Raw genomic sequence first — 21635 nt, 5'->3', positions numbered from 1 at the left:
GCATGACAAATGGCACAGCGAGCAGGGTCTCCAGCATGACAAAAATGTTCCTGCTTGATTCTTTACTTTGTTCTCACATGTAGTCCTGATGTGACCCCTCCCCGTTTGTTGCTGTCACAGCCCCTCCCGACTCGCACTCCCACTTCAGAAGGAGCCTGTATGTGAGGCGATATGTACTAAAAATGTTCACTTCAGCATTGTTTATAATAGGAGAATATTGGAAACAATCTAACGATCTGCTGATAGGAAAACAAATAAAATATGACATATGTAGAAGATAGAATCAAATATAGCAGCTAATAATGAATTATTGCTAGATAGGTCACTATATGGAGAGGTTTCAAAAATACAATGCTGAATGAAAAGGTCAAGAATCTGTACAGTCTACATAATACAAAGCCTTTTATATACATTTAATCACATAAAACCAAATGTATATGGTTTATAGCTATTTCTATATAAAAATACAGTCGAGAAGTTTTTACACCCAGCTCTTAAGTGCAGTTGCTCTGGGCAAGAAGTGGGAAGAAGGAAATGAAGGCATGGTACTGGTGAGAAGAACTTAATCAGAAATGACTTATTCTATCATTTAAAAAAACAAAAAAAAAGAAAGTAAAGAGGCCAAAATGTTAATATTTTTTAAATTCTTGGTGGTCGATGCATAAGTATTTGCTATTATTCTCATTTCTTTTCCGAGCCTAAACATTTTTTAAACTAAAAAAATTAACCTATATAAACATCATCAACTTTCATGTAAAAAAATGAAAGAAAAACAATAGGAGAAAAAAGGAAAGAGAAACAATATCAATGAAATTAATTCATACATAAGCAAAAGTTCATGCCCAGGAATGAGATAAAAATCTTGTTTATAAGTGCAGAGCTATGGAGAGAGACTACAAGAGTTTGAATACTCCCTCTATCCTTACTACCTGTGGGATCTCAGAAAAGTGATTTACCCTCTCTGTGCCTTTTTCCTCATGTATAAAATAGGGATAATAACAGACTCTACTACACAGGGTTGTTTTGAGAACAAAAATGAGGTAATATTGCAGAAGTATCTAGAACACGGCCTTCCACACAGGCGAAGCTCAGTGACACATGGAAGTGATTACACTGCTTCATTATACTGCCTTAGACTTTCTTTACAAGGGTATTTCTCCTCTGAGTGAAACTACCTTTAATACACTGAAATGATAATTAATTATAAGAAGAGAAATTTGCAGTAGTTTTCATCAACAGCACCAAGTCTTGTTTTACAGCATAAAATACAAATGAATTGCAATAGTAAAGTTCCCATTCATTCATTTGACCAGTAAGTTAAAAACATAATTATAATGTCATTTAATGTGCAGTGCAATTCAGCACATGAGATCTCTCTTGGGCCCTAGCTAGAAGGATTTAATTAATGGATTACCAAGAAGACTTTTCAGTCGAGTGGCATCACCTATGAGATAAACTTGAAGGATGAAATTATTAAAAGACTCCAACATCACTTCTTAGAAATATAGACTTTCAGGAGTTGACATTGAGAACACATAAGACCTCAAAAACGTCTTCAATTTCAGATAGTCAAGATAGGATTGAAGTAAAAAAAAAAAGGTGAATAATCAGGTAAAAGTTATTTGAATTATCAGAAAATTATCGACAGAAAGTATCTACAAATATATGTAGATACCAATGACATATAGGAACACTTACAGCAGAAGAGAAAGCTAAGTGCTCCATGGCTAAAGAAATCATTAGTTGTGTGCTTTTAGTTTTGTCCATTGCAAAGCTAAAATTAACAACACTGTTTTCTATTTATATTTTGTACACTTTTAAACATCAGTGTTTCATACATTTTCTGCTCATTTCTTCAACAGTAAGTTTCATAACCACAGATATTCTCTCATGGGATGGAATTAAGAATGATGAGTCAGGGTCTCAAACTTTTGCCATGCTACAGAACCTACTTTTATTCCTTGGAAAGCCTACCCTGCGGTTTGAGACAACAGACTCTCTAGACCGCCAATGATAAGGCCTTTCTCCACAGAGGATGAAAGAGATTGTTTTGGAGAACTCACTCACTCCCACAGCTCCAGCAGTGTTAGCTTCTGTTTTGAAAGCTAAATGTATATGTTTGGTATGTAGATTATGACTGTATCAGACCCCTAATCAGCATGCATGAAAATGTACCAACTTTCACTGAGGGAAATGTATTATACTACTGTAAGCAATTTAGTTCCCCTACTTAAATAGATTTGTACAACACATGGATAAAATGGCATAAAATAAGTGCACAGATCACAGATCCCTCTTCCACCACCCCAAGATACTAAGCAAAGGTTTTGGCTATCTGGCACATCTATCATAGAAAAATAAATAAATACCATATGGTCTAACTATAAAGCAACAAGCTTACTCATCTATATCTAAGAATAATTGAATAGTTGAGTGATATTCAGCTTCACAACTGGAACTTTTGTTTTACCTTATGCTAGATACTCAATTATGGTCTAAAAGGTCTATTATTTAAATTTCTAAATAGTTCTATAAAACTCAATTTACGATATCATGAAATCTAATGCTTTGTGAAATCTTCTTTTAAAATAGTGTCTAGGAAACTTACATAAATATAAGATGCTAAAAATGAATTTTCCTCAAACTAGAGTGTATGAATTTATATTACACATACAAAAAAAGTCATGGTTAAATCTCATTTCTCAAAGAATCTCATAATGTTCTTTTGATATAAGAAGACATTAATTCCAACTTTTAGATTTAAAGTTCTCGGGTGAAACTGGGTTATTTGTGGAAAAGAAACTAAACTAGTTTTCATGTATGTATGGGGATATATATTACATGTGCTTAAGAATATTTCTGCGTAAATATAGTTCAAGTTGTGAGATTGATTACTGTAATACAACTACAAATATATAAGTCTGCTTTTAGTACTAAGTTCCCGACACCTTCTAAAGCCCCTAGAATTTCTTGAGTGATAGAGGTGATAGGAGTATCTTTTATTATTTACAACAATCCCTTTTAACTATACCTGAGTTCATGCTAATGAAGTGACTCTAGGTGGGCTCCTAGATACCTTCCTGATGGGAGCTGGTTGCCAGAGGAACTACAATAGAGGTTTGGAAACTTTCAGCTCCACCGCTGACTTCTGGAGAGGAGAAAAAGGGGCTAGACATTGAGTTAATCACCAATGGTCAATGACATAATCAATCAAAGCTACATAATAAATCCCTACACAATGGGGTTTGGAGAGCTTCCAGGTTGAACACATCACGTGGTGTGCCCAGAGAGGGCATAGAAGCTCCATGCATCCCCATACCTTACACTCTGCATTTCTTCCATTTTCCTGTTCCTAAGTTGTACCCTTTAAAATAAACCAGTAATAGTAGGCAAAGTGCCTCCCTGAGTTTTGTGAGGCATTCTAGCAAATTATCAAACCTGAGGCAGGGGGTATGGAAACCCTCAATTGACAGCTAGTGAGTGAGAAGTTCTGGTTACAACTGGGATTTTGACTGGCATCTGAAACAAGGGCAGTCTGTGGGACTAAGCCCTTTAACCTGTGGCATATGACACTAATTCCAGGTATGGTAGATAGTGTCAGAATTTAACTGAATTGTAGGACATCCAGTTGGTTGGTGTGATAAACACACACACAAACATACAGAGAGAGAGATTTGTTATTAGAAGTGTTGTGAGTAAGAATAGCTCAGAATTGGTGTCAGAAGTGGATTTTGCTAGGCAGGCCCCAACTCACAGAAATATGTGTTTTGGGAAGAGATAAGATGAAAGGGCAGGGATTGAGGAACCTTTGATACTAGATGGCTACCTAGTTACCCATCGTATGAAACTGTAGCTGTGACGTGGTCCCTTGCTAAAGTTAAAAGTTACTAACTGAATTTAGAAATGGTGGTAGATCTGACTGTCCAGAAGTCGGCTCATTGGATACATAAGGAAATGCAAAATAATAAGCATGCTAAACATACAACTTTCTGTTTATTGTTTGTAACAGTTAAAAAGAAATTTAAAGAAAGTTCTGGGTTGGGCCTTCGTGGTAGACCAAACTCAGATTGTGATCAGTCTGAGCTTTGGTCATGAGCCACAAAGGGAAAAATTACACCAGGACAACAGAAAGTACCTTTAGTCACCAAGAAAGTAATCAATGTGGGGGAAGGGCAAATCCAAGGAACTACTGAAACCAGAGGGTATAAAGTGAAGGAGTTGCCTTATCTGTGGATCAACATCATCAGCCTCCTGAAGAACATTTACTAAAATGGATTGTGAGGGGAGCTAATTTAGTTAATTTAGAGCCACTGTCTTTGGTTTTGAATGCTGCAGGATGGAAGAGTATGTTTGGGTTGATACAGGACTCACAGCTCGTTATGATACAATCACAGATGGGTATATATGATCCAAACACTCAGTAGGTTATTCCTGAGGGAACAGCCAGCATGATGAACTGTGTAAAATCTGCTGTAAGTTCTCTTTACTCTAAGAGGAGGGACTGTCCAACTCTTCCCATAAATGCCAAGAAGAAGCAGTTTTTATGCTTTATATGCAAGCCATTTGGGACTGGCTTTATGAATACTGGGATATTTACCCACTAAATAAGCCCAATACCCAGGTCATGGTAAATGCTGTGGTTAAGGGGGTCCCTTTTGCTTGAAACCCCCTGTAACTCTACTGCTGCAAAATCAAGCTTCAGTAGGAGAAGCCTTACGAAAATTGCTGTCTCAGCTTCTTCTCATGTGTCTTACAGGTGCTAATAAAAACATCTAATTAACTAACAAGAGAATGCAGAGAGACAAAGCAGAGGGTCAAGGGACATGTCCCACCAAGGTGGACATTTTTAAATGGTTATTAAGAAATGGGTGAATATAGCAAAGATGGATGATCATGAAACTAAAAAAGAAAAAAAAAAAAGGGAAGAGTCAAGGGACTCATGCCAGTAGGGTGGAAATCTTTAGATAAATTTGATGAATAAAATGGATACTAATGATGTTGAAACAATGGTCTTAATAAGGAGATATTAAAGGTTGAGTGGACCAAAGGAACTCTCTACTGGTCTTCCAACATTAAAGGGCCCCAAACAAGTCTGGTCAATGTACCCGTTTGGAGGAATTTAGAAAGCTGGAAGGCAAAGATTACAATGAGAAACAGACCTAGAATCACATCACCAATAGTCAGGAGGATCAGTCAAGATAAGGCCTGACAAATGGGCTTGAGTCCCCTGGCTCAGCTGTCTGCTGGGGAGCCAACGACTTATGTCCATGAGTGGGTAAAATTGTCAGGGGATGAGGAGAAGTTACCAGGACTCCTTGATAAGGAAATCACAAGCACTGTGGTATCAAAACCCACTGTGGAAGTCCTGACGTGGACTACAATCAGACTGAGAGAATATAAAAATGTAAATGTTGATAGGATTATGAAAGTTGGAATATTTAAATTGGTTTTATATAAAAAGATTGTTTCTCCTAGACCTGAATGTTTTCATACTTCCCTTACCTAGTATTGTAAAACCAAAACCTGTTAATGAAGTCCTATGGAAGCTACAGTTAGGAACGTAAAGGTTGATGAAACTAAGGTGGAAGTTTGTAGGAGAATTGGTATGTTTGAATGGGTTTTGTATGAAGTAGTTGTGTGTCTTTTACCTGAATGTATTATGGGTATGGACACTGTATCTTTCGGGAGAACACCTCTTCTACTTAGTGTTATAAAATAGAAAGCATGGTGATCTGCTCTTTAAGCAATATTAACTGGACATACGAAATGGGAACAAAAAAAATTGTCCAAGCTTATACAGTGTAGACTAGAATCTGGAATGCAGATGAGGACAAATTCTCTGTGAAACAGCTACTCTGACTCTAGACTAGAGAATTTCCCTTTAAGAGGAAATTGCTAGCTTATTATTGGATGTTAATTGAAACTACACCGATGACCAAAGGACATAAAATAATCTTGAAGCCTGAAATACCCACGATGTCTTGGATGATGTTAGGGAAACACTCTGAAGGTAAGGGCAGTGTCCAGAAGAGTTCCCTGATAAAATGAAAACGGTTTCCACAGGTTTCCATCATGCTACTGGGGAAACGTACGGTGGAGGGACATACTTGTGAGCAGGGAGCCTCTTTCCCCCAAAGACTATCTTCAGAACTGCATGAGGAGCTGCTGGATTCTATCACCTTTTGAACAGTGCCCTCTAAACAGCTCTCAACTGACCAACAAAGAGCTGCTTGGTTTGTAGAAAGTAGTTCCAAGGTGGACAGACTATGACTTGTCTGGAAAGCCACCACTCTGACAGAAGAAGGTAAAAACCAATCAGCGCGGTGGGCTGATCTGCATGCTGTTTAAGGACGAAAGCTCCTACGTTTCACTTTGTACTGACTCATGGGCAGTAGCCAAAGGCTTGGCCATGTGGTCCAGCAGGAGGACAATGGAAACACAACCTTTTAAAGGGATGCCCATGAGGGGCATGGTCCCGTGGAAATCACTATGGGAACTTGAAGGGTGCGTGAAAGTAGGGCACATCAGTGCTCAGCAGCAGATTCCCCCTCCAGGTTCCGAACATGTTCTGAATTAACAAGCAGATTTCCTTGTGTACTCACTCACGGTGGCCACTGAGCTCCATGAAATTAGTGGAAATGGGGGTACGACAGCAATACAGAGATGCGCTGAATTTAGACATATTCCTCTTGCAACCTCTAAGGCACAAAATGCCAATAAGAATTGTCTGCCTGCCAACGAGAGACAGAAACCGCAGATGGCTATATGGCAGATTTCCTAGGGGAAGGCCCTGAACAGAGCTGGCAAGTGAGACTGAAGCAGGTAGCCCCAAGGGGGCTACAAATAGGCCTTGTGGGAATGGACTCTTACTCCCCACTGGGTTTGGCTTACTTAGTGGTAGGTGAAAATGCTAAGGGCAGTACTATAAAAGAGCTGGAACAAAAGACAGTGTATACTAATTTGGACCACTGAGTCACATTTCTTCAGACCTAGGAACACACTTTATAGAGACTATAATGTGCAACAATGGGCAGAGAGGTGTTTTCCTTAGAGTAATAGTTTAGTGGAGAAGCAGAACGGGCAGTTGAGACACTGGTTCTTTAAAGTAGGGGGCTATAAAGGCATGAAGGGCTGGCTTAAATGCCTTCACCAGCGTGTGCACACATTCAGTGTGAATGGTGCTAAAGGAGTGTTCCCACTAGATATTCCTTGGTTTTTCTGTGGACCTGGGGAGAAGGAGGTGGGGGAATGCCTGTATGTCTATGCAATTCTTGCAAAGGTGGGGAAGACACTAGTATGACAACTATGTGTGTTTTCTTTCTTCCCTTCATCACCTCAACTTTTTTGCCACCTACCTGATGCAGGGGTCTCAGGACCAGTGCTGAAACGACAAGTGCGGGAAGCAGAAATGATTCTTAAGCAAGAAACCATAACTATATTTTTAAACCTTTATGTCAAGAAGTCCTACAGGCCTGATGGGGTGGGTTGTACCTTCATCTCATCTGGCAAAATTAGGGTTAACAGGGAACCCTGCTATATTGCCCAGTGGTCAGGTAATTATCTTCCTTGCAGTAAAAGGAAATTTTATTTGTCAAATTAATATTTTCTAACCACTGACTACCATGCTATTTCCTTCTTGACCCCAAGTAACAATTAGCTCTGGGATCTATAAACGGGGAGATGGCCCAAATCACTCTGACACAAAATAATAAATAGGTTTCTCATATCGGCTGCAAGTCTCTAGCATCCTATTTGTGAAGAACAAGTTGTAAAGCTTTATTATTTCCCATAAAGTCTGAACAGTTTGAACACAGAGGAAATAAACATCAATATTTCCCCTTTTCACACATTTACATGTAAGTAGTAAGCACTGGGGCTAGCAGTCTCAATCAGAAAGTCAGTCATAACACATTTCAAACCCATAAAATGACCACTTTATTTTAATGAGGTTTAACAATAAATTGAGCTTGGAAATCATCTCTGAACACAGACTCTAAATCAATGGGAAAAGACTTCACTATCAATTCCCTGGCTTTCAGTTAAGCAAGTCAGGACATAGTTCCCAGGTCATTAATATTTTTTAAACCTCTTCCTCTTTGTTTTATTTCATCCTGACACTACTACTTAAACTACAGAGTTTTGAAAAATAGGAAAAAAGATGTACAGCACACCTAAAACATTCTTGGTAGATATACCAAATGTCAAATATGGTCTGACCTTCTCATACAGATGCTATTTTCCTGGTTTCTTTATAACAACTAGCCAAGTGACTGGAAGACCCAAATGAACAGAGAGAGCATGAAATTAAATGTCCTCTTAGGCTTATTCTTCCAGTAACTCTGCTAACATTTATATGTCATTAAACATCAAGTGCACATGCGTTTGTTCATTAACAAATGGTTTTGAATACCTTCCTAGGACTGGTAGATAGAGCAGTGAACAAAGTCCCTGCTTTCATGAAGGTTACATTCTAGTGGAAGGGGTAAATGAAACAATAAATACATAAAATATAATATCAGATGATGATAAAGGCTGTGACATAAACTAAAGCAGGGCAAGAAGATAGAGTAATGGGACGACATTTTTAAATAAGGTGGTTGGAATGACCTTACTGAAAACCAACTAACCTTATAAAGCATTTACTAGAAAGTAGACAGTATACTGAATGCTACAGAAACATTAATTCATAACCTCCAACATTTCTGTCAGGGTAGAGCTATTCTTACCCTCATTTCCAGTTGGCAACACGAGGCACAAAGAAATTTCATAACTTGCCCAAATCCAGAGTCTGAATTTGAGCCCCAAATGTTGGGCTTCAATGTCCGTGTTCTTAACTATTTTATGGGATGGGGATATCAATGGAAAGAAAGTTCCAGACAGGAAGAACACTCATTTAAAGATGCCTAATCAAATGATTCTGACTTCAGGAAGTTTCAAATTCTATCTAAAATGGGTTATGCCACAACTCAGTCAAATAACTTATCAAAAATTTGAGAGGCAGTTACAAAGTACTAAGAGAAAAAAAAAAAGAGTGAAAGGAAACAAAAAAAGTAGAGCGACCATAACACCAGACAATAAACAAGGCAAGGATTCCACCAGAACTCTCTACCCATGTGTTTTATGTCTGGGAAATATAACTTGGTACAGATGCTTTGACAGATATATATCAATCTTATTTTTAGAGGGCACAACTAAGGAAAATAAGCAGAATAAAAACATATGTAATGAATTAGTCTACATTTAATTGGCTTCCATATTGTATAACAATGCACGTTTGACATTCTAATTTAGGGACTAGAGATTCATTTTTTTTTTCTTTTTAAAACATGGATATCAAATTATATTATTGAAAAAAATGTTTACAAATCCCTGTATGCCTTATTGTTAAATAATGTGAAGCATAAGACTCTTTCATGGGGATTATAGGAATGTGTTCTATGTGTCTTTAGAAAATGTCAGGCAGCTGTTATACCATATCCCTGTCAAGAAAGGCCTGTGCTCTGATGCCAGGTTAGCATACGGTTTTCCTGAATTGTTTACTATACTAGACAGAGAGAGGTGTGCCATGCACCCCCTCTATATCCCAGTACACAAATGTGACAGAATCTGCTGACCATTTCCACTGGTCACTGCATAGTAAAACCACATGGAAGCATGAGGGAGAAAGGCCAACATCACCAGGTATTTTCATTATACGATCCCCCATATAAAATCTTCAAGAAAGGACCATAGACTGAGAATCCGACAATTCGGGTTCTTGGCAAGGTTTCATCACTTAAATTTTATCTGTGTGATCTCAGGCAAGTCACTTCAATTCAACTCCATGAGGGTGGGGTCCCTGTCTGTCTTGTATTTCATTCATTTCCAAAAGATAAGCAAAGCACCTGGTACATATTTCAGGAACCGATCAATGTTTGTGGAATGAACGAAACACTTCTCATTTCCTACTATGTACCAGACAGAGTGTTAGATCAAAAGTATAGAGTCTTAAACAACAGGATAAAAAAAAAAACCCTTGCCCAGCTCTTAATGGAGAAAGTGGCTTCAGTGGCTAAAAGCGTGATTTCTAGATTTTTTCAGCTTTAAAATGTTGTAATTGTAAGATTCTTACTAAAAGCTCCATTGCACCCAAATGTATGTCCTCAATCACGGTGATGAATAAAAAATTGTTAAAAACCATGGGGAACAATTAATAGAAACATCTCACATATAGGCTTTAAAATATTGATTCCAGCATTTCTGAATGGAGTGGCAAAAAAATAAAATAAGAGGGAAAAAACGTCTTGTGATGGTTAATCTCAAAACAGGATGTTGCTTGGACTGTGATATTAAACTGTTTAAGGTAACAGGTTTGGTGCCCATGACAACCAGTTAATTTGGTATGTGGAGAAACACCATTATTGCAGGCAACAGAGAATGTAAGGAAATGTTTGAAATATTAACTCTTTTGGGATGTGTAGTTCTCTAAATTTCACCTCCCTCTATGTGCATGGCTGTACAGATCAATCTCAAAACTATGCAATATTGTGCATATAGAGCCCTGACCATTCTTGATAGATACACTTAATGTGGAGTTTCTCGATCTTTCATCACTCTTCACATCCACCCAACTATTCAAGCTGTGGATACTATCAGGAGAAAGATAACCAAGATATTTTTCATTAGTTTTAAAACAATAGGCAGGCCATGTCCTAGACACATGGAGGAAGAAAGCCCAGGACTGCTAGCCTGCCTAGAACAGCAGTTAGCTTCCTCTGCTTGCCCTCCAGTTACCTCTCAGTAGGTTTCCTGGGAGATCCTTAGGGCCTTCCATCCCAGTTCCACAAAGACACCCCCAAACACAAACTCTCCCTGAATGCTCTCTCCCAAATGTCTCCCCAAAGTGGGGGGAAAAAGCCTGGATTTCATACCCATAAAGCTTATTAAAATGCAGATGGAAATCTGTTCTCAGCCTAATAAAAACCTGCTTCTAACGTGTATATATGTGTATGTATATCACACACCTAAGTATAGGAGTCGTATTAAAACAGGAACAAAATCATCAAGCCACATAAGGAAAGACAATAGTTTGGCATTATGTGCCATGAGGAAAGAAAGCAAAAACCGAGTGTGAATGGAAGGGATTTCTAAGACAGTCCTTTGCCCTCCACACACCTTCAAATGGACAACTGAATTCGAAATACAGTGGCAGGCACAATGTGAAAGAGAATTTGCAAACATGCAGTTAAGGTTGTTTCTGATGATCTTCGCTAAGCAGAATAAACACAGAGGAAGAATAAATCTTTCCTCAAAATGTCACAGGTAGGAAGAGGAAAGCTTCTGAAGGCCTTAGGAAATTATAGGGATTTCACAAATAGCATGTGATTAGAACTAGACAAACTCTAGGTGGTTCTGAAAAACGAAGGAGCTGATGGGAAACACACCACCTAGAAGAGCAAACAGATTCAGAAGGGCACTGCTACAAAGGTAAATAGGAAGTTACCTCTGCGTCCTTAGCTCCAGCGTCAACACAGGATAGAAACCGAATTAATGTTTCCCCCTCAAAAGGAAAACAGCGATTCCTGTCACTGAAGAGCATGTGAGTGGCAGGCGCAAAGACTAAAAAAACACTTAAAGGTGTATCAGGTAAACATTAATATCCAATTACGTGTTTTGGTTTGTGTTGTTTTCCTCCCAATATTTCTTTTGTAAGCTGGACTTTGGGATGTGCTTGACCCTAACCAACTAATATTTTCCTTTTTTTAAATTTAAAATGACAGAAGTTTCCATTCCTAACAGTTTTTTCACTCTAGTATGTTGTCTATGACAGAGGTATGGTGAAGGAGTATGGTTGCATTTCTTGATTTTAAGATCACTGACGAAGTATAACATTACCACAAAATCTATTTTGCTTTCACCTTGCATTGAGGCCTGTCTCTCAGCCTGGAAGGTCATATGCTGAGAAAACGTGATAGACACCAACCAGTCTGTCCGTGGGCTCCTTACACTGCTTAATGAAGTCCATGGCTATAAGCGCTGTATTATTGCTATTGCTGCATAACAAATATCCCAAACGTAAAATAACAAACATTTATTATCTCACATTTTCTGCAGGTCAGGAACTCAACAATGGCTTAACTGGGTGGTTCTGCCTCAGGGTCTTTCATAAAGCAGCAGTTAAGCTGCCACCAGGGCTGCAGATGGTGCGAAGCTTGGCTGGGACTGGAGGATGTGCTCCCAAACTCACTGCGTGGCTGTCGGCGGACCTCAGAAAATCCACTTCTGAGCTCACTCACACTGTGGCAGGCAGGCCTCAATTCCTCACCATTACGAGCCTCTTCAGAGGCTGTCTGAGTCCCTCACAGCCTGGTAGCAGGTTTTCCTCTTTTCAGGGCTGCCTCATGACATGGAAGCTGACTTCACCTAGGGAGAGTGTGTAGTGGGTTGAATGATGACACTCCCGCCCTCCCCGCCAAAGTTATGTCCATGTCCTGAGACTAGAACCTCTGACTATGAATTTATTTTGAAAAAGGGTCATTGCAGATATAATTAAGTAATGGATCTCAAGATCCATAACCTTAACCTTGAGATCATCCTGGATTAGGGTGAGCCCTAAATCCAATAACAAGTATCTTCATAAGAGAAGAAAAAGGGAAAAGATACAGAGAGGCACAGGGAAGATGGCTGTGTGAAGACGGAAGCAGTGACTGGAGTTCTGTTGCCACACTAAGGAACACCTGAGGCCACCAGAAGCTGGAAGAAGCAAGGGTGGGTTTTTCCAGAGAGATTTCAGAAGGAGTAGAGCCCTGCTGACACCTCGATTTCAGACCCGTGACCTCCAAAACTGTGAAAGAATAAATTGCTGTTTTAAGCTTTCAAGTTTGTGGTAATTTTTTTACGGTAGCAAGAGAGGGCACCGAAAATGGAAGCTCTAGTCTCTCTGTAACCTAAGCTCAGTAATTCCATTACTCTGACATATTCTATTCACTAAAAGGGAGTCATTACATTCAGGTCAGACGCAAGGGGTGGGGAACTGAACTCTACTTCGGGGGGAAAAATATCAAAGGACTTGTGGACATATCTTTCAAATCAATAAAGTGGCCATCTGAAATTATCAAAATGACTTTTGTAGAGTTTCCCTTTTCTATGAGGACACAATATTAGAAGAAAGCAGAGATGAATGGCTGAATCTTGAGAATGGCATAGGATTTTTCTTAATTGCTATCTGTAACTTCCACATTTTCTCAGATAGCAGTCACTGCTGCATATGTTCAAATGGATTACTGACAAACTTTCCTAGTACAGTTCCTGGTGTCGTAATTAATTTATATGTAACTCATCTAAAATTACTATCAATAATAAAGTGCTATATGAAATAAGAAATTTCAGAAGTATATTCATGTACATCATCTCACTTAACAGTTTATTAAATTGCCACAGTACTCCTATTAGAGAGTTAGTATGATCAAAGAGACTCCAGAAAAGGCAGTACATTTTAGCAGAAAGAACACCATACTATGAGTCAAGACCCCCAGGCTCTAGTCTTGGTTCCATCCTTTACCATACAACCATATGGGGAGAATTAAATAATCTTTCTGGGCCGCAGTTTCCTTAACTGTAAAATTAGGAAGTCAGATGAGGAGATCGTTAAAATTCCTGTCAACTCCAGCCGCTGCCGTATTACCTCTATTATCTCCAAAAAATAGACTAAAATTAAAATTATTCATATGTCAGAACATATTTGTAGCAAGAAGGACAATTGGAAAATTCATGGACTATCTCGTTTTACACATCAGAAGAGGTAATTGTGCTTTTTAACCCAGTGGTAAGGTGCTTTCACCCCACCTGTAATGAATTTCTTCCAGATAGTACTATGGTTCTCAGCTCAAATAGCATGTCTTTGGGAGGCCTTGCCTGACCACCTAGAAAAAGTAGCCCCCTCCCTCTCCATTTTACTGTCACACTTTATTTTCCCTGTAGCCTTTGCCATTATCTAAGGTTCTCTGTTTTACGTGAATATGATTATCTGCCTCTCTTTGCTAGAACCTCAGATCTAGGAGGACTGGAACCTTAGCTGTCTTCTACACTCTAGAAGGGCATGCTAACTCAGAGTAAGCAATCGATAAACCCTAGTTGAATAAGTAAATGAGGTATGTGAAGTATTTTCAAATAATAATAGAGCCCTGTATCTATATGATGTGTTACAGAACTAAAGAGTTGTTCTGTGTCTATTCCCTAACAAACTCACCTGAGGTAGATATTACTACCCCCAGATAATCATGATGGGGAAACTCAGGCTCAGAGGTTAAGGGACTTTACAAAACAATTAGAATGTCCTCCATTCAGGACTTCTTCTTAGACCGTCTACCTTCACATATAGTATTCTTGACTCAGAGTCAATCTTTTATTCTATAGTACAGAGCTTCGATGCATCAACATTTGCAACTGGAAATACATCTAATCAAGCCATAAAGAGATCTAATATTTAATCTTTGGGATTAGTGCTTAATTACAAGGAGAATTAATACATTTACAAATTGTTCTGTGTTGCCCACTTTTGAAACAAATCACATGTGGTAGTAATAGTTCAAGGAACATTTTAGTGCTAGCCAGAAAATCTTCATTTAACTCAGTATTAACTACTTATTTCAATAAATGTATTCAGCAATTCCTGCACATTAACTACCGTGGCTCTGAGATTAACCTTTCCTGTTTGCTTGTGCCTGACCTCAAAGCTTTGTAAATTACTCAAAGCAATTCTGGGGGCTTTAATTTATGAGAACACCTTCAAATATTCATCTTCTAAATCCTGGAAATTATTATCCCTGCACAACAGTAACTCTCTTTTAAATCTTAGTTTATAACTCTGATTAAACACATCCAAAGTCTGATTACCCCCACTGTGGTTAATGCCAGTGTCACAGCTAACTACTTATTTCACAGCGGGAATTGCCTTCAAGAGCCTATTTACGTTATTACCCAGAATTGATTTACACTGTTATTTCCTATTGATCACATAGGAAAAAGGAGGTATAGACAGTGTCCTGTGAAGCCCTGCTAAGATGTCAAATCTTCAAGCGAAGCACAGACATTTATTACACACTCAGCCAAAATACAACAACATAAATACCAGTTGCTTCCAAAATGCAGGTATTTTCTAAAGATACTATTTACAATTAGAATTGTGTAGTTATTTCATCGCAAAACCACCTGGTGATGGAATCTATGCTATCGGAATGGGTCAAATAAAAAAAGAGGGAAAACGAAAGGAAATTGTAAGTGTAGGCTCTATGTGTGCCATGTGGACAACAAAGCAAATTTTGCCCCTGTGTTCTCCTAGACTGCTAGAATCTTTGAACAAGCAGCATATCTGGTCATGGGAAAACAGAGAGGCTGCAAATGGCAGCAGTACTAGCTCTGCAGATTTCTGGAATCACATCATCCTACCATGAGTGTCTTCTTGGTTGGTTTCCTGGCAACTCTGACTATGACAAAGACAATGCTTTCATTAATTCCTCCGGTAAATATGTATCAGGAGCCACCTCCTCTGTGCTGGTTACTATGTCAGATGCTAAGGACACCAGGAGTGAATGAGACCGACAGGACTTCTGCTCTCTTACATGTTATTCTGTTTAAGAAGACAGTCAATGTTACACAAGCAAACAAATACAGATATCATCAGTACGTGTGAAAATAGGACAAAAGAAAAGAAGAGATGTCAGAGTTCTGGTCAAACAAAGCCTTACTCTGTGACCCAAAAGGATGCCCTATGTTGTGTGGCAAAAGGGAAAGGGGTGTAGGGCAAGGTGCTGGAAGGCAAGGGCTTTGCTCAGGACTATACCACGGTCTCGGTCAATGGTCCTCACCCTTGAGTAGGCAGCAAATTCACCTGACGCCGCAGTGGGACGCGAGAATTTGCATCTCTAGCAAATTCCCAGGTGATGCTGCTACTGAGCACATTTTGAGAACCACTGCTGTGGCTTTTACAATCTTCCTGACCTTCTTCCTTCCACATTCATCATGAGGACCACTAAGGAGATAAAAATGTATAAAGTTAAATGTATGTTTAGTATAAACAAAAGAGGTGGTAATTATGAAGAAATAGATTCAAATCAACCTGAAATTCCTAAAAGCACTTAAGGAAACGAGCCAATCAGTTAGCTTTAGGAGGAACGATCCCATCTCTAAGAAGGAAGACAATTTTATGTTCTTCAAAAACCATTTTCCCTTTATGTAATATAAATAATTTAATTATGGAAGGGGTTGTGAGGGCTCTCAGGTTTCCATCAAAGACTGGCAGAGTCATACCTGTAGCAGCATGCCCACTCCACTGCCTTCACAATCAGACACCTGCCGGTAGGGCCCCTGATGGCTGAAATCAGGTCATGCCTTGCAGAGGACTCACTCAGGACCATCTTATGACTTACCTACTCTAGAAAATGAATTTCCTCAGAACGACAGGCTCCCTAACACCACTGGAGGAAGCAAAGAATGAAGATTTATTGTCTGATACTCTGGTGGTTTGAATTAATTCTCCCTCCAAAGACTTGACTCATTCACTTTCTGGTCCTGGCCCTATTAAGAAAAACGACCATTTGTTCCTAGGCATTTTTTCTCAAAGTGGCCTTATAATTTGAAAAATTTAAAAGGCTTCATTCAGATGATCCTCCCAAGGTGATGTTTCCACTGAGGCAACAGAAGTAAGGACTGTCCCAAGAAATAGATGGTAGGCAATTCAGTCTCACTTTTGTCATTAGTGACCTGAGTAAGTCATGTATATTCAATAATATTCAATAAATATACAACTTCTCTGGGTCTCAGCTTCTTCCAGTATAAAAAGTGGGGATTGCTATAGGCCAGGAGTCGGCAAACTTTTTCTGTAAAAGGCCTGATAGTATACGTGCTTCAGCCTTGTGGTCATACGAGTACAGTGCCTGTTGCAACTACTCAATTCTATTAATTTGAAATCAGCTATACACAATATGTAAATAAATGGGCGCAGCCATGTTCTAATAAATTTTATTTACAAAAACAGGCAGCAGGCTTGGCCAACACCTGTCATAGACTCTAATATGGACTCATTTCATTGTTGGGAATAACAAATCTAACCTCTCTGTACCTGAATTTCTTTTTGTGTTGTAAGAAAATATAATTACAAAAAAACAAAAAAAAATTTAAAAATATATATATAATTACTTACCTTGTCACTTCTTCATCAAAATTTCAAAATGACTGGTGAGCTAATGTTACTATGATTTCTTGATGAAGGGCACAAGAGAAATACTAATTATTATCGACAGTACCATTAAAGCAACTATTATCTGATTGTTATTGCACATGGGAATAGAATAAGGACTCTGATTCATACCACTCTATGATATTCAAACATATCATGCTTTGGTCCCTCACCCTAGATTTTCCTTTTAAATGATTAATGAAAAACTGAGAGTCTGATGCTAATATTACCATTTCACGTCCTCCAAAGATTAAATAGAAAGAAAAAAAGAAACAGATTCCACCATTTTATATACACAGATTTAATTTTTTTCATTTATCTTTGATGATTATTCAGCCCTAAAGTCTAAAAGCGGAACATTCTCAAGAAATAAAATAGACGTGAGCTATGATGAAAATTATTAAATAAAGTTGATATGGTTTCTTTATTTTTATTTGTTCACCTGTATGAGAAACTCCATTAAGAGTAAATTTCTTAGATAAGAGATTTTGGAATCAGATATATGTTAAAATATGACTTAAAAACACAATGGAAAATCAACACTAATTTAATCATTTCTTAGGAATACTAGTGTACATTTTCTTTTGCATCCCTTTAACCATGAATTATCAACCAGTCTGCCACCTTTAACGATTAATTCATCGTATAGATAGTTCTGTAGTACTCATTACATACAAGGGGTTTCTAGAAAGGTGGAAAGTTTGTACGTATAACAATAAAAAGCAGCACATGAAAAATGCCTGTTAACATACAGTCTTTTGGATTCTGACAAAAAAAAAAAAAAAAGAGAGAGAGAAAGTACTTTTTAGCTTAGTTGATTAGAGACTTATTTTACTGCAGAAGTGATATTTGAGTTGAGTCTGGAAGACAGCTGGAAAGAAACAAAGAAAGAGATTTCCAGATAGCCCCAAACACAAACCCCATGTACAGATATACCATTGTGAGCAATTCAGATCACATAAACGGTTGTAAATAGTTCAAGATATGGCAGTAAATCATGGAAGGCCAAAGATAAGGCTAACAAGCCTGTGTTTAAGGAAAAACGCAGTGAAGAATTTTAAGAGGAGTAGAGTTAGATTTTATTAATTCATTCAACAAATATATTTTGAAACTCTATTATGTGTCAGACATTTTTCTAAGCTGCCTGGATACAGCAATAAATGAAAAAAAGTGCAGAAAAAAAATCTCTGCCCTCATTCTAGTGGGGGGAGCAGACAATAAACAAAATAAATAAGAAATGATACCGTGTATTTACAGGTTGAATACTATAGATAAGCAATTATAAATATAGCAGAGAAGCAATGATACATAGGTTGGTGTGGGTGGCACCTGAGACTACATTTAAGCAAGGGCTGGAGGCACGTGCAGGAGCGAGCCCTATAGGTACCTACAAGAGTAGAATTCTAGATTCTAGGCAGAGGCAATGATAATGTAAAGGCAGTAAGGACCAGCAGAGCAGCCTTTGTGAGCAAGGGAGGGAGCAGAGGAAGATGATGTCAGAAAGGTAAGGAGGATCACATCATTTAGAGCCTTGTAGACATTTATAAGGACTCTGGATTTAGGAACATTAATCTAGCAGCACTGGGAAGAAGAGATTACAGGAGGCAAAGAATTAGAAGTAGAAGCAGCAATTAAAAAGCTATTTTCCAGGTGAAAAGGACTGAAATAATTCATTTATTTGACCACTCATTCATTCACATTAATTGAGCAAATATTTAGGAGACACCAGGTTAGATATTGACACCAGGCTCAGTCACAACAATGAGATGGACAAACCTCTCACTCAGTGAGATGGACAAACCTCTCTACATAAAGCTGACCCTCCAGTGAGAATGATGATAGCATGAACAGAAACTTCACATGCTGACAAGTTTCTAAAAATCTGTAGAAATCTAAATTTTATTATGAATATAAAAAAATCTCTAATACTGTAAAATAGAAGGTCTCAAACTTTCCAGTTATATAAAGAGTTACTCCTTACTCCAGTTCTTAAGTCATTTCCTTAGGAATAGCTTTCAATGAAATATTGGCCAATATTCTTTTCTCTCTTAAGATTACTTTTGAAAAGGAAGACTGGATATTTTACTTTAAAATAAATTATTCAAAACACCCACGCCATGAAGAATAAATGAAGTATCTGAGGCTTATCATTCCAGCAATCATGATGAGTCACAGAATATAGACTACAAGTATATTTAATTCAAATACAAGCATTCATGAATTGATTAATTTAGCAAGCAAACAAAGAAGCAACGGCCAGTCCAAAATTACCAAGTTTTTCTGTAAAACATACAATCGCATTTTCCAAACAAATTGCTGATGCATGAAGATATTATCACTGGTGGCTGGATGACTGGCTTTAGTACCCCTATAATGATAAACCCAGTGTCACAGAGGACAGATAGGAGCTAGTCTCTGCTGTCAAACTGTCATGGAATTATTAAATATGGAGGGGAAAATGACCCAAACAGTATGTAATGAGCTCTCTTTTCATTCTCTCTCTACAAAAGCACATCTGTGGATTGTTAATGACTCTGAAATGGATGAACCAAATTGATGAAAAAGAAATAACATCTCTCAGGGATAGGAAAAGGGAAAATGAATACACACAATGTTTATAAAATATAAGGGCTTGTGAAAGTATTGTGAACTATAAAGTGGCATATAAATGTAAGCTACTATTACTCATTTTTGTATTGCTTTCCTTGCTTTTCTTTACATTTTTTTATATAAATTGTTAATCTTTCTAAACATAAATACCAAGACCTCTTCACGAATAGTCCACGTGTGTGACTTTTATGAGGTGGCACTGCCATTTTCCAATCTGATAATTTCTATTGTTGGATGATTTTTTTTTTTTTAACTAGACGTGCCCTGTGGGTTGTGTGCAGTGACTTAAACATGTGTCAGGCTCTCAGTATCTCAGCATCTCAGCTCACATAGATTCTGTACTGAGTTGTTGACTTTCCCTGTCCAGATTCCTTGTCTCACAAAGACTCACTTGCCTTGGGATGCCGAGGAAAGCCACACTTTAGCTTGAAGATATGACTCAATCACAGAATTCCTCAAGTACAGGTATGGGTATTATTGTTCTTTGTACTTCAGTGCCTGGCACTGTACAAGTCTTCAATAACCCTGAACTAAGCTGAATGCCTTATTTAGAAGGATGTCAAACAGGAGCAAACACATTAAACAAAATTATCAGCGTGTCAATACACACACGAGAGTCACCATTTAATTTGGTCATATTTAGTGATTCTGAGGTTATCTGTCTCCAGAAATCTCAGAGTTGAAGAATTTTTGATATGTGTTTTAATATATAAGAAAGTAATGAGTCAACAGGAGACCAGGCCTTATTCCTTGGCTTAAGGATAAATACAAATCTGAAAATCATAAGCTGCTTGTTCTCAGGGTGGTATTGGTTAGCTTTATCACAAGGTAGCCTGGTGTTAAAAAGGAAGAGTGACCAATATTTATAAACACAGAGCCAGATGACCCTGGAAATAAAACCACCCCTAATACTCAGGCTCTCTGCGTCAGAGGGAAAACTGCTTTAAACACCATTGTACACAAAGGACTTTATTTGACATAAACATACACCCCAAATAAGAGAGAGGGGGCATTTGGCACATGATTTAAATCTTTCACACAGGATAAAACACTAACAAAGAAATAAAAATGAAAAGTCATTAAAGGGAAAAATAAACAGTATATAGTTGATGTACTTTCACTAGCAACCCATTGTGAGAAATACAGGATGCACTATTATATTTATAAATAAAAATATAATTTTAGTATATTATTATTTATTAAATAATCCTCAAATTTTAATATCCTTTAAAGAATCTTTAAAATATAGCACCCTATCTCTCCATTCACACATATCCATGGGAGATTCGTTCTTACACAACCTATCTATACAGAGCCCAAAGAGTATTGTACAGATCGTGTGATAATTTTTTAGTCACATTTTCTCCACTGCTAAGAGAAAAACTAAAAACAGTTTCATTTTTACATAAAATGTATTCACAGACCCAGGCAATATCATAAGAAGCAGGTAAATGAAATAAACAATTAATCTGTGTCTCAATTTCTGGATCAAGGCATGTCTTCACTGTGCAACAAAAAAACCCTCTAGCTCCACCACCGAGGCTCTGAAGATTATGTGATTAAAAAAAAAAAAAAATCTGTGCCTTTAACCAGTTTCCTTCTCAGTATTTTTATTCCACACCACCCCATCCAGTTGGCTAAATGACTAAACAACAAGGTCAATCAAATGTAATACTACTTTCTATTCAAATATAATGGAAAATTTGACCATTCCACATTCAAAGAGCAAATACATTCTCACACTGACAACCACATTCCATTGGCTTTTCCTGAAAGCAAAGTGTGACAGATGCCTTGGCTGTAATTGCCA

General features: G+C 37.9%; 1 protein-coding gene across 2 annotated transcripts in view; it reads right to left on the bottom strand.

The window, feature by feature from the left end:
* MACROD2 (mono-ADP ribosylhydrolase 2) overlaps positions 1-21635 on the bottom strand; it is a 2095255-nt gene that overhangs the window by 1383119 nt on the left and 690501 nt on the right. The gene's annotated exons all lie outside the window — the stretch shown is intronic.

This window comes from Rhinolophus ferrumequinum, chromosome 23 (assembly GCF_004115265.2).
Source record: "Rhinolophus ferrumequinum isolate MPI-CBG mRhiFer1 chromosome 23, mRhiFer1_v1.p, whole genome shotgun sequence".
Lineage (NCBI taxonomy): Eukaryota > Metazoa > Chordata > Mammalia > Chiroptera > Rhinolophidae > Rhinolophus > Rhinolophus ferrumequinum.
Note: the sequence above shows the minus strand (reverse complement) of the source record. Positions and strands in the feature narration are given on the sequence as shown.